Source organism: Pleurodeles waltl, chromosome 9, assembly GCF_031143425.1.
Source record: "Pleurodeles waltl isolate 20211129_DDA chromosome 9, aPleWal1.hap1.20221129, whole genome shotgun sequence".
In the NCBI taxonomy this organism is placed as follows: Eukaryota; Metazoa; Chordata; class Amphibia; order Caudata; family Salamandridae; genus Pleurodeles; species Pleurodeles waltl.
In genome coordinates, this window is record NC_090448.1 from 784664308 (window position 1) to 784679343 (window position 15036).

The window sequence follows — 15036 nt, forward strand, 5'->3', positions numbered from 1 at the left end:
AAAAGGATTTATTATAGTTATTTCCATCTCATCATTTCAGAATTTAATCATTTTCAATATTATATACAAGAAATTAACTGTTGTTAGTTATTTATTCTATGCAACACTATGATAAGCAAAGATTTTTTACTTATGTGTTTGTCACACCCTACATTATGTAGTCCCTTTGAGAGACCCCACCCGCCCCTCAGGTTGTTCATCCCACATCAAGTCCTGCCCATCACTGTCAGTGCTTTTACCATATCCTCTTCTGCCAGTGCTCCTATATCATCCTCAACAGTGAGTGTGTTTACTCAATCTTTATCAGTCAGTGCTCTTAAACTGTACCTAAGATCCAGTGTGACACCAAATGTGGTTAGACAACATATGCTTGTATCAGACCTGCCAACTCACACAGTGCCATTGTGTAATCTACAATATTAGCTCCCTTAACGGAGCTAACCGGTGAGGAGCCACTATGACATGGTGGCAAGGAAAACGAGCTGTTAACCACTGTAAATGGTGTGTTTGGAGGATGTTTTCAGAGGCTTTGAACTGGCAGCATCCATTAAGGGATACAAAAACAACCCAGAACATCGGCACCAGTCTCAGCTATTTTTTTTTGTCTTGTAGATGGGTGTTGTGGATGGAGTGTGAGCAAAGGTGCCTCTTAGGTGCTTCTTGGCATGAGCCCACACTGTCTCCAAGGCTCCCCCCTCTCCTCGCTCTGTGAAATATTTGTTTTAGTTTAGTCTGAAGTTTAAGCTCTGGAGGATGGCGTCTTTCTCGCTACATCCCCCACGTCCTTTCAGCAGCTACCTCTGGGCTCCAGGGGCGGGTCGCTAGAGGATAGTACTTGCTGAGTATTGGCAGAGAGGGGCAGATGGACAGGTGCAGTGATCAGGCCGTCACCACACTGGAACACTGCTAGGAGCGTAGCTGGACAAGCGTCCACTTCAAACCACCCTTAAACACTTTGTGAAGCAGGGCTTGGTGACATGATCCAAACAAGCATTTGAAATGCGTTAGGTCTCAAATGTGCTTGAGTTAGAGCTGTTGGCATTGTAAATGCATAACTCTTGCCACATAAATTGTCCAGCCCTGCAGCATAATTTGGGCCTTTATGCCACATAATTCCAGTGGCCCTGCATATAATTAAAGCACTTCCGTTTATCTTCTTCCTCTATCTGCAGTAAAAAATGAAAATATTGCCATTATTTATTATATTTTTTTATATTATTATTTTGCCTTTCACCCATGACCTAGTGTGGGGAACCATAGATGACTGAGACAGAAAAAGCACATCATGCTGACCATTTTGATGGTGGTACCATTGTCCTAGGACCACCATACGGTGCGTTATGGGCAAAAATATTCTGGAAAAGGGATGCCCTGCAAAGCATTATGAGGGTGAGTTTCTGAGTGCAGCAAATATTGGAGTATCTTGACTGTAATGCTAAGAACAACCCCCAGAGGGCACCACTGTAAAAATAACATTTGTAAGAAAAATGGTCATGTGACCATATAGTCAGCACCTAGAGGGCATAACCACATGAAAAGAAAATGGCAGAAAGCAATACAGTGTAACCACATATTTAGCCCCTAGAAGGTGTAGTGCCTTACACATTTTCAGGTCTAGCAGGACTATTGCAACAATATTATAAACAAGGCCCTTAAAAGCACAAATTACTCCCAGCTGCAAAACAAAAATTCCATCCATGGGAGCTTAAAAAGCCTTTCAATGGTGGGAAAGGGTACTATTTTGAGTTCTCACCAGTCTAGTATGGGGACCCACAGATGACCTAGACAGAAAGAGCATGTTGTGCTGAACAGTTTGGTGGGTTACATTGTCGTAAGACCACCACAGGCTGAGTTAAGGGCCAAAATGTTTTGAAAAAGAAATGCCCTGCAAAGCATTATGGGGTGAGTGTCCTGAGTGCAGTCAATATTGTAGTATCAGCTCTCCCGCTGTGCCAGGACAGCCGCGTTGAGGATTTCTGTGTTTCTTTCTGTTTTAATTGTGCCAGTTTGTATATTTTTCAACTGCTAAACTTGTACGTAAGTGATACTGATCTAGTCTGCACTATAAAATAATAAAATTAAATAAAATTAAATGAAGAACCATGCCCATCTAGCTTGCAGCCTTTGGGAGCAGACACCAAGCTCAAAAACAAGGAAGGGGAAGAAACAGCGTACGGCCACAGAGCGCGAAGAGAAGAAGCAAAAGAAAAACGTAGTGCGCCACACTAAGGTATATGGCCGATTGTGCAATAATCCTTAACAGGGTCAGTCTCCAAGGTGGCAATAAAGCAGCCTCAAGGTAGGACAAACATAAAGTATTTACCTACGAAATCATGGGAATTCTGAAAGGCAGGTGAAGGAACGAATGAAAGTGATGGGTATGAGATGGGCCCCCAGTGAACAGAAGTAGATTACAACATGTTGAGAGGCAGCGCTTGTGCACTGCCTAGGCTCAATCTAACAAGCACTTCCCCAGCTCCTTTCACCTTCTCCTCTGCCTTGTATCCGCCCTGTGTCTCAGGCTTATCTGCTCTAATATGCGGTGCTCCTAATTGCTCCCACATTGAGCAGCTGAAGATGAAGGAGCTCCGGAGACATCCGGACAGACACGCACACACACTGATAACCAGAGGAAACAAGCTGCTAATGACTGCAGAGTACAAAGCATCCCTGCAGGGTGACAGGCAGGAGGGCGTGCAGGTGCAGGCGGAAGTGTAAACACATCCTCTAACAGTAAACACCTCTCTAACATACACTAACACAGGCTGATGTGTGCAAAGACATAAACACCTAACTTATCCGATGCACTTACACCTGGAGATACATGCACAGACATGTACAGGTACACAGTGTGGTAAACACCTCCTCTAAAACATCTATGGACTGACATTGGCCGAACTGTGCACAGACATGTACAGGTACACAAGGCAGTAAACACCCCCTCTAACAAATTCATGCACTGACACTGATCAACCTGAGCACAGACATGTATATGTACACACTGCAATAAAAACCCATCTAACATATCTGATTCAGTGACAGTGGGCAACATGTGCAAAGACGCACAAAGTGGTACACACCTACTCTAACATATCCAATGCACTGACACAGGGTGATGTGTGCACAGACACGTACAGATACATACAGCAATAAACACCCATGTAACATATCAGATTCACTAACAGTGGATGACGTTTGACAGGCATGTACAGGTACACAAAGCGGTAAACACCCCTCTAACACATCCGATGTACTGACACGGGCGACGCTTGTACAGCAATAAACATATCTGATACACTGGGCGACGCGTGTACAGACATGCAGAGGTATGCACAGTGGTAAACACCTCCTTTAACACATTAATACATTGCAGCTTCTGCACAGACACATCGGGGCACACACAACAGTAGACACCTTCTCTGCCATATTCGATACACTGAAACAGGGCAGTGTTAAGACACATGTACAGATACAAACAGTGGGAAACTCCTCCTGAAATATATCCAATGAACTGAATCAAGGAGACGTACACAGACATATACGCATACTCCAAGAGAGGTGAATACTCCTGGACTAGGGGCAATGCCAGAATGGTGGGTCCCAAAGACAGGTGCAGGCCGCATCAGACCGGTTGAATCCAGCAGCCAACGGTGGCCTCCATGTTTATGTTTTCCCATGGGTCCATGCAAGCAAACGGGGGGGTTGCGGTGCTGCCTTGGCGGGCAGCAGAGGCAGCTACGTGAATTTAAATGGGGGGGACACTGTCCCACTCATCGCTTCCTGGATTTTGCCTGGCTGCCCGTGATGACCACCAATGTACTGGCACCTGGGATCCAACATACTCTACAGGACAAGCAACAGCCCCAAGACAATTGGAACAATCGATGCCATAGGTGCCTTGGGGGTGGTCAACCATGACTCCTTAGAGAGCTGTTATTAGGATATTCCATATATTATTTATTCCCAATGAAGTGATGTAGTGTACATACTCAAAATAATATGCAAGAATGTTGTGGAAATATTTTTAATGTTGTGCTTATGGATTGTAATAAATATGGTTAGAGAATTGTTATATTCTCTAATGTAGGAATGTTGTATGGTTGTCTCTGTCACTTCTGGGGTAACTTCCCACCTCACACGTGGGTAGGGGTGTTAAATATGGGGGAGTGGTGCTGCAAGGCCTTTTTCAAGGTGGGTGGAATAATGTCTCAGTACGGTCCCCCACCTGTTCTCACATACCCAATACATTGGGAAAGAGCAACATTGGCACAGACATATACAGGTACACACAGGGGAAAACTCCCTGTAACATATGCAATGCCCTGAACTATGGAGACCTGACAGACGTGCAGATACACAGTGGTAAAAACCCAGATTACACATCAGACACACCCAAATGAGAAGACATGCACACAATCAGGCACACAAAGGGCTCACTGTACAACGCCTTTTTGCAGTCACAAAGAGCGAAAATGTGCCAATTGCGACTGCAAAATGGGCAGGTACGATGTACCATCCCTATTTTTCAAGTCAGTACACAATTACCTACTTGCAAAAAAGGGATTGCGGCTCGCAATTAGGGAGAGGCGTCTCGTTCTAACTTTGACTCGCAGGGGATGTATTATTGTTTTGTGACTGTGAATACAGTCACAAAACAATCGCAGTAAGCACCAATTTCAAATAGGAGTTAACCCATTTGCACAGAAAGGGGTTCCCACAGGACCCCTTCCCCTTTGCGAAGGGAAGAGAAAATATTCTTTCAGAGCAGGAAGTGGTCCACTTTTCTTTTTGAAATACATTCCATTTTCCTTTAAAGAAAACGGGGTGCATTTTTTAAAAAAAACACTCCTTTATTTAAAAAGCAATCACAGACATGGTGGTCTGCTTTCCCCAGCAGACGACCATCCCTGCGAGTTTGGCCATTCCCAATGCCATTGCAAATTGCGACCTACCTCATGAATATTGATGAGGTTGGTCACTGGGAATCACAAACAGTGTCATTGACACTGTTGTAAATTTGGTTTTGCGATTCACAATTTGCAACTCACAAATCAGTCGCAAATTGCGAGTCTCAAAACATATTGTTGTACATCTGGCCCAAAGAGAGGTAAACAACCAACCCAACATATGTAATATACTTAACAGGCCACCATGTTCACAAACTTATAAACTTACCTACTTAGGTACACAAACTGGTGAACAACCCTCTAACATATCTGATATACTGAAACCGGGAAACATGTACTCTGACATGTGCAGGCACACAAAGAGAGGTGAGCACCGTGCCTAACATATTTGATGCACTGAAACAGGAAGATGGTACACAGACATGCACAGTACACACAGTGGTAAGCACCCGTATGACATATGCGATACAATGACAAGGAAGACGTACACCGACCTTCATCAAATTGAGGCCATCGAGGCCGCAACAAACACCCTCGTGCTCCTAGAAGCAAATGTCTCTCTAGTGGGGATACCTAGTTGCAGCTGCTCCGGAATTCTTCTGTCCAGTCTGGACAGAATGATCAGAAAATTGTATGACTTCAGACTCAGTGATCAGTCATAGCACATGAACAGCTTCGTGCAGAATTAACCCTAGCACGTGCAATAAAGCGTCCATCTGCTGGACAATTCCGCACACAGCCATGTGCCTTGGATAGGCTCTCGCCGCATCATGGCAGAGCCTCCTTCCCATACCAGGGCTGGCCAGTTGCAGGGGTGCCAGTGACCCCTCCTCCGACTGAGCGCTAACTCCACAATTAATACATAATGCCTGGCCACTCATAGCAAACTGCGCCACCCTCAACGAACGCCACCGCTGAACCCCAGCAGTATTATTGTAAAGAGAGCTAGGAATGTGCCCAGCACGAGGTAACAAATCCCCTAGCCCAATATGATTACACAATCAAACAGAACCGATCCACCATCAGTAAACAATACAGCACATATGCGAATGCTAACAAGATAAACCTAGACATATAAACGACCGCTCTGACACGCTCAAACAGTGTTGCCTTTAATGGTGTTTAGCATGTAAACAGACGAGCAAAAAAAGACAGAAAGCGAATATAAATAAACAGGTACAGGTACAGAAACACGAGTCAGTCATACAGAAACAAAATGACTTCCATAAAAACGGAACCAAAAACAGACAGACAGTAAATGGAAATTCATATAGAAATACCGACAACCACACACATGATCAGAGGAACCAAGAACTAAGCCCGCCCAGGTTAACAGATGCACACCGATGAATGAACAGAAAAACGCTGGCTTATAAAACACAGACAAATGGGCTAGACTCGCACTGATGCACACATACAAATAACACACGAACCTATTTCAAATTTGAACATAAGTAGAGGGTCTCATCTACTGATATTCACGTAAACAAACAGTGACATCGCAGACGAAAACAAGCTAACACACGTCACTATGTGCCAACACATGGACACATGGAACAAAAACAGGCACACAACAACAGACTGGGGCATCCACACTTCAAAACACAGCTAAACTCACGCTCACCCATCAACTCAAACCCTGAAAGCTACACATTGATAGATGCAGTGTAGACAGAGAGGCAGGTGCACAGACATGCAAACAAGACACGCAGATACAGCTGAAATGAGGGACCTCGCAGTGCGTGGAAATGTTGTGCTTGCAGAGTTTCCTGTGTTTGGTGATTACACCTGGAGGGTGAAAATGCCAGTCTTAATTCTAAAGGGAAATAAATGGGGAAGTGTTCGAGGGAGCTGTCAGCTCACATTCTTCTGTGCAGATAATGAAGAAGCCAAGGGCGGGAAGCAGGAACGTCCTCAGAAACCAGAGACACAAACAGAATCAATAACACCCTAATAATCAGAGACGAGATACAGAAGCTCTAACAGCACCAAACCGAAAGACTCACGGGCAGAACCAGCAACGTCATCAGAACACATAAAGGGAGTAAAAGACCTGCCACCACACGGTAATGACCCAAATCACGACCGCTCAGAACCGAGGCCGACATAAGCTAAACCGGTAACAAAAGGGCACAGACTCCAACTGACCCCTCAGAAGAGTCATTCTCACCCAAGGGACCTGTACAGTAGGAACAACGGATCCCAGGCAGAGCAGGTCGACACAGATCTTTCAGGCTCAGAAGTAGTTCTACTAGATGTGAAAGTTATTCTTTGCCTGGACTAGTGTTGTGCAAAAAGACGTACACCCATTCCATGGTCCCGCAAGAACCGATCTACGAACACCACTAGCTCTAACTTAGTTATGATTACAGAAGGGTGAGCATACACCTCAAGATAGTAAACCACATAGCTACAGCTTGAACTAACATTGGAACAACTTGGGATCCACAAGAACCAAATATTTCCTGTAGCTAGGACGGATTCCACACGATCCACGCCTCTGCCTCTTTACCACTCTTAAAGATACTTCAGCATTGGCTTGGTATATCTTCCCTCTAACTAGCCCCACAAATTGCTTCTCAGCCTAGGAATTAAACTTGCCCCAAAGACAACTAAGAGGAGGGAGATAAGCACAACTCATGTGAAGAAGCCAAGTACTGAAGACTGTGCAGATTTAGGTAGTGCATACAGGAGCAACAAAAATGGAAACATTGGGAGATGAGGTAAAGGGAATCAAGTGCATGCAACTAAATTTGGAGGGAACAGAGAGAATAAAAAACGAATATCTGTCAGGAGAAAGCAGTGAAACAAGAGGTGTGAAAGGTGCTGGACCATTAATAAAAAGTTTCGAAAAGGGAACACAGAATGAAAAGCAATATGTGTATTGGGCAGAAAGAGATAGGAGGAGAGATCTGAGTAAGGAGAAAAATGAAGAATGGGAGGAAACACGAGTGACATCATTGAAAAGGGGTGGCAAAGAGTGAGAATGCTGGAAGAGGAGATGTGGGAGTAAAGAACACAGGAAGGGCAAGAGGCGGTAACAGATGTGATTCCCAGACTCTGAACCAGAAAAACCTTTCTCCTGCATCAAATGTTCCGGGATGCTGGAATATCCCAGAGAGGTAAGAGGCCATTCAACTATCCCTTAATTAACTGGCACTAATGGAACGAGCTTCTGATCTCACCTTCCGGGTGGCACTATAACGTAAATAATGACATCCGTCAGATGTGAGGTCATCAACCACAGGCTGTCACTTTGGGGAGTAGGAAGGGCCTAATATATTGGATGCAAGTGGGGGTTTGAGGTGACAGCGGAAATAGTCTAGTCAGAAAAGGAAATGGGTGAGGGGGAAGAGTTAGCGGGAATAGGATACATCTTAAGAAAGGCACAAATGAAAGAATAACAGCATGAAGGAGCAGAAGAAAAGGCGTGGGCAATTGAGGAAATTCACGGGTAGTGGGGAGGGAATGGGATGAAGAAAACATGAAAGTAACAGTATTGGAAAGAAGTAGAACAGGGACAGAAGGAACAGAATGGGCGGGACAGAGATTGACGAGTTTGGGAAAACCGAGAGCAGTGGACAGGAAAGTATGTGGCAGTTTAGAAAAAGAATGACATATCTAAACAAATTGAAAATAAAATAAAAAGACAAGCATGGACTAGGAGGGAAGATGGATGAAAGAGGAATAAAGGCAAGAGATAGGATACAAGGGTTTGGCAGAGAAGGAAGAAAGAAGATCATGGAACAAACAGAGGCAGAGATATTAACATAGCTCCCTGAAGTGAAAAAGTGCAAAGAAACAGAACACAACCTGACTCTGGCCCCAGAGCTCGGAGGCGTGCATCTGGTACCAAAGGCCAGGCAGAGGACGAGAGGACGCCATGCTGGGAAGGAGGGGTTGTTATGTGCCAGTCTGTTCCCAATGTGTGAATTCAAGTACATTGGATCTGAAACTCTGCCTTTGAAGCATATCTGGAGCAAGAGTGTGAGCCTCAGGCACCCCAGCTCACTTTGTGCAACCCCAAGAAATACTCCCCTTTCTGTCCCTCACTTGTGTGAGTGTCATCGGCCACACCAAGGCCATCCTATTCCAGACACCTTGAGGAACTGGCAAGCCATCGGTGTAGAAAGAGGAATCTTATCGTCCTCTGGGACCTGCCAAGAGTGGCACAGCAACTTTGGGGAGAACTTACATTGTAAACAGAAACAATGGGAGCAGGTGAGGAGCTAATTCATGCACTTCCGGATACCAGGTTTACAGTGCTGCCAGACTTCAGCCAACATCCTACGCTTCCTGCCCCTTTATCTCATTCATACAAGAGCTTTTCCACTCCGGCTTTCTCTCTCACTGTATTCCTACTGTTTCCTTCCTCCTTCTTTCGCCCATTCCTGCTTTACTCACTCTTGCTCTGGATAAAAGTCTGATCATAAAAATAGGTCATGCTTCCCAAAATGAGTGCCAGGACTGCTGCCCACCACCTGCCATTACTGGCACAAAGCAAGCTCTGGTCCTTCGCTTCCACAGAACGCTTCATGATGAGATGGACCCTTGTGGGATCCTCACTTTGCATGTATACATCAACAAAGACACAAGGAAGGACACAAGCCAAGGCATCCAAACAAAGACCCTCAAAGAACAGACAGGCTATTCAAAAGGAATTTGTTCTGGAAATGGGATAGGAATCCTCTTGGCTTTTATGAAAGCAATAATACATTGAAATTTCCAGTAACAAGTGCAGCTTAAGAAGTTACTAACAGCTGATACCGGAGGCCAGATTTATCAAGGAATTATGTTGCCCTGGTGTCACGCAGGGTGTCGCAAGTGCAACGCAATCCCTAAGTGAGATTTAGCAAGCAATGCAAGACCACCTTGTGTGACCCTGCGTTGCGTGGTAAATATGGAGTAATGCAAGGCAGTGCAAGTTGCCGCCCTGGGAAGGGTTTCCATGGGTGGAGCTAGGGTGTTCCCACGCATCCACCACTTGATTTTGAAGCATTCACAAATTTACCAACACTGGTAAACCTAGGAATCCACCATATAATGCTACACCTTTCCAGGGGAGGGGCGCACACTTTGTTGTTTCCCCTTTCTAGGTGTGCTGTATTCTCTCTTAAGAAGAGGATTGTTTTGTACAGGACGGTGTCCTTTTCTGCATGAGAAGAATCAGGCCTGCAAACATTGCGCAAGGGTGCCTGTGTTGATGGTAGGCAGCAGATTGTGCGCCAGCAGAGTCCGAGAGCAGGAATGCACCAAATATTGGGAAATATGGTGCGTTCCAGCCATCTCCCTTTCATGCAGCACAGTGCCGCAAGCTATCTGGCTGCTTTGCATTCCATTAAAGAATAATAAAGCTGGCCCTAGATGTGCTTTGTGTCTTTTTGAAGGTGTGCACCCATTCCCTTCCATAATGTCTCTACTGGAAGGTGTCCCAAGCCTGCAGCAACTGACCTTAGAAATCATTTATGATAGCAACCAGTCTCTGTCAAATGTTCTGCTACACATTTTCTACTGTTCATTTCATCACTACCATCTAGCCTAATAGAACACTTAGTCCAAAATATTTCCAACACAACAAGCCCATTTTTAGAAGACATCTATTGAAGACTTATTTAGCTGGAGGCACCAAAAAATGTAACCATGACAGTCAGCCCTAGGTTAGTGGGCCCTGAGATCTATAGTGAAAACCAACATCTGTGAGGATTAAAAATACAGTATTTTAAAAACCCTGTCAAAAATCTCAAGGACCCTCATTATGGTTGACTTTCAAAGTTTTGGAGACAGCTGATCTTTTTTCACTGTCCTCGGCAGTGCCACAAGCCGCTTAATTACCCCAGAGCCACGCAAAGAAGAATGTCAGGTTGGCTCATTGAATGAAAAGCTTAATGCTGAGATATCCTGACAAAGCTGACCATCCTTTAGAGATCAATGAATTGTGCACTATTAACTTGGGTAAAGTGAACACACTACTTACAACACTTAGAAATGGATGAAGTCCTATAAAAGACAAACTGTTGTTATTAAGAAAGCTGTGCTACACTGGTCTAATACCTCTGACTATTCTGTTTCACTTAATTGACCAAAACGGATCACATTAGGCAATGGTAACTTCTGCCATTTACAAAGTGCTCTGAAAACCTACTCAATAGTATCACTCCTGTCCAGCTATGATCTTACATGTATTGCAATGCCACTGAATGGTTCCAGTGCCTTGCTCAACATCGACAGGCAATATATGTGTCACCGTTGTGTTCTGTTGTCACTGTTATATTTGTCTAATGTCAAAATAACGGCCTATCCCTTTTCAAAGACTCACCTTCATCTGAGCATCCATAATCGTTAATTGGGATAACTATTGTGTTATACTGTATCGGAGTAGAAACCCCTGACCACTTCCTGGAGTGAACCATGCTTTCTTGACTAGAGCTGCCACTGGAGACAGAGGAACAATGTGGATTTTGGTTAATCACTGGAAGCAAAAGCATCAGGTCTCTGAGATAGTAAAGAGAAATTACAGTACCAAGCACTGGCCGTTCTCAGTACTCTCCCCTCTCAGAGGACCTTTAGGAAAGACCAAACCACCATCCACCATGTTTCTGCCCAGTTTATTGAGCTTTGCATAGCTCCAGTAAACCAAAAGAGTTTCACGAACATCCTCATTTTACAATAATGCCTCTCTGCATCAACAAACAACATATAAATGTGATTCATCATTTCCAGGCAAGCAAATTCAACACCCAAACCTAGGTATGCATCTTCCTGGCCCCCAGGCTTCATCTCCTATTTTGCTCTGGCATAACCTTGCTGCTGTTTGCATAACCAATTGTTACAATGTCTTCAAAAAATACTCAGCTGGCATTGGCCCCACCTAGAGAAGTAAACCTCTCTCACTTAATGCTATTGGCTGCTTGATCTATCATTCTGCCCTCTGATAGACTGCTTGCACTGCAATGCATGAGGGTCTATTTTACAATTCAAAAGTATAATTATCACTCCTTACATGTCATTGCTCAGTTGCATTGTACACACAAAGCATGTTTGTTTTTTTACTGATGTAGGCCTTTTTTGATATTTTAGTCAGGTCTCAAAATCTAAGCCAAACCGCCTTGCTTTGCCAATAGGTGTTCTTTGTTATGTGAAACGTGTAGTGTTGAAACTCTTTTCCCAAAGAGTAGACTCTTTGTATTTCAAAATATTGCTCCTAATTTTTCTTGGTGACTATAGAGTTTCTCAAAAATGTTTTAATTCCCTGTTATTTGGAATCATTATGCTCCATTGTGAAAGCTATTTCTGAATTGGTAGAGGACACACCCGCAACATTGTGCCCAGTTCTGGATGCCATTTGTGCCTTATTGCTCCAAGTTCTCTAGACTACATTGAAAGAACTGACTAGTCCTGGATTCCACAGCTGCGGGTGACCACATCTGAAACTCTGTTCAGGATGCCTCTCGTTGAGTTTTTCATCCACTTATGGAAGACACTTTGACAACTGGGTTCAATGCTAGAGGTTGCATCTGCAGAATCCTGCCCAGCTCTGGAATGCACATCTGGAATACCTTGTCTGGTTTTAAATACAACATCTACACTATTATTTCCAGTTCTCAAGCTTCATCTGGAGCGTAGTAATCAGCTGGAGAAGTCTCACCTTAAAAGTTGGACCCATGTCAGAGGGAACGGACCACTTGTGTATCCTTAAAGCCCCTTCACTATACACAGAGACGACCCACATTAACCAGCTATCAATGAGATCAGATAGAAGTACTCCACAATTAAGTGGTCTAAAGCCAGGTAAACACAGTACAGAATGACACATTTTACATCATGTAAGTACAATGGGGAAACAGAGAGGATACAGCTTAAACCAGCTTAAAGATCTCACAATCTGCATGAAAACAAGATGACGCCCAATAGATGTAATAATTGTGGGATCTAAGGATCCAATATCCAGACTAAACAGTGTCATTATACCCTTGTTGTTTAAAAATTAAAGCCCCGGCGGAAGGATAACCTTATTCAGACCCACAAGTGCTGTATTGATCCTAATCACCCTTTCTGATCCTACTCATTTTTCACAGTTGTCTCTTGAAAGACACCTGTGCTAAAATCAGGAACTGTCTCAATCTCTTCAAGAATCCGCAGTACATTCGCCGTAGCTTTGGTAGCAGGACCAGTTAAGTAAAGTCAGTCCCTGTTCCTCATATGGGGGTTTCTGTCCTCATTCAGCCATGCACAGCTTCTCCTCTGGATTATGGTAAATCTTTGTACCAGGGCCAAGGACAGGGCTTGCTGAGTCGGCTTGGGATCATGCATAATTCTGATGCCCATGTGTTGCCTGGTGTGAGGCCCTGGAATTACACGTGGCACTGAACTAATGACACTGGCTGCAGTTCAGAGAACAAAGTGGCTAAAAGGCGCTGGCAAGCCGCTACAAGGAAACGACTGATACTAAGTCTCTGCGATTGACAGGCATGTTATCTGCGCTTGCTGCACTGATATTTGGAAAAGCATAGTACGACTGACTCCTGTTCTCAATACAAAATGTGGGCAAGATCTATTGGATATCCCCAGGCTGGGCAAGTGGTCTGAACCGTCGGGCTACGACAGAGTGTAACAAAAGTAGGGTAGAGTTTTGCTGAGCTATGGTGCAATAACTCTGGGCAAGGTAGCCGGTCTAGTGGCGGTGCGGATGGGCTTTGGTAAATTGCTTAAGTTTGTGTTACAACTTTTTAGTGAGTTTCAGACGTGCCCAGTCTATGGATTAAGGAAGAGCTCCGCTTAGCATTCCAACCATTCCTCCAAACAATGCACTCCCTCGACTCACATCTTACAACAATGCCCTCCCCGCTTCAACGGCCATTCTTCATTTCCCCACCACTACCACCTCCCAGTCTCACACAACTTTGAGGATCACACAAGGCAACATACCACAATTGCCTTCACCGCCCCACCACTCACTGATCTTAATACCACACTCTGCAAAACAGCTGTCACCCTGTCTTAGCCTTACCATCGTCAATCTTCACTCCCATTCACACATCACCACCACCCCTTACCACTATTTATCAGCCCATTCTCCATCTGAACCCATTGACAACGTCTCCCAAACACCGTCCACCCTTCCCCTTTACCACAATTTGACCTTGGAACCGCCACACCAGCTGCTCATCCCTTATCCCCGTGACAAAAGGTATTTGTTTTTTGTTTCCATTCTGGTACTTGTAGTTTTGTCTTTTTCTCTGTTAGATATTCGGTCTTACAGGTGCCAAAATGAAACAATGAAAAGAAGAGCGTGGTATCTGCTCACACGTCCCACTGAGCCGATGTTCGAGACCACAGAGACGTGATCCCACTCCTCACACCTTCGTGTCCTGCGGTCCTGTGGAGGGTGGGGGCCGCATTCCCAGTCAGTGAACTGACCAGGCCCAAACACACACCATTCTGTTCGCAGAAAACAAATCATAATTGCAAATGTCACAAGACAGATGGAGAGGCAGACAGAGTGGTGAAGAGTGAAAGGCAGGTATTCGGGGTACAAAGAAAAATAACACACACACAAGATGCGATGCAGGGGAGAGCTCGGAAATTGTTCTTTTCTAAATTGGGCCCCGGCCTGCTCAGAAAGGGTGTGTAGGAAGCTATTAGCAACAGCAAACACCAACGCACTCAGCGAGCGATGACAAGAGACGCTGACAAGGTGCCTGGTGCAAGGGAGGGGACGGAGGGTGGGGGTGGAGGGGGGGCTGGGGATGGGAGAAGTGGAAAGGGAGTGCGCGAGGGCTGAGAGCGACGCGGAGAGAGGGGAATGCTGCGGTGAGGACACAGACAACAAGGGGACACGATGGCTTATGTGGCCTATAGGAAGGCAATCGAATGGTTTCTTGCCCTGTTCCGGCCATGGAAGCCTGAGGTAGCCGCACGTTAAGAAAGAACGAAAGTGGACAAGTGAACGAGGCGGAACAAACAGTGACAGCTGGTAGAATGTATTCAGGGAGGAGATTCGAAGAGATATATAAAATGTAAAAGTGATTGGAGTAAACCAGATGAGGTCCGATAGTTAAAGAAGGGGCGAAGGAGTGAGCTGCGCAGTCAGCAAAAACAAATACAAACGTACAAGACGAAGAGGGAGGAA

At 44.8% G+C, this 15036-nt stretch overlaps 1 protein-coding gene across 11 annotated transcripts in view; it reads right to left on the bottom strand.

The window, feature by feature from the left end:
• NRXN2 (neurexin 2) overlaps positions 1 to 15036 on the bottom strand; it is a 1698261-nt gene that overhangs the window by 491094 nt on the left and 1192131 nt on the right. The gene's annotated exons all lie outside the window — the stretch shown is intronic.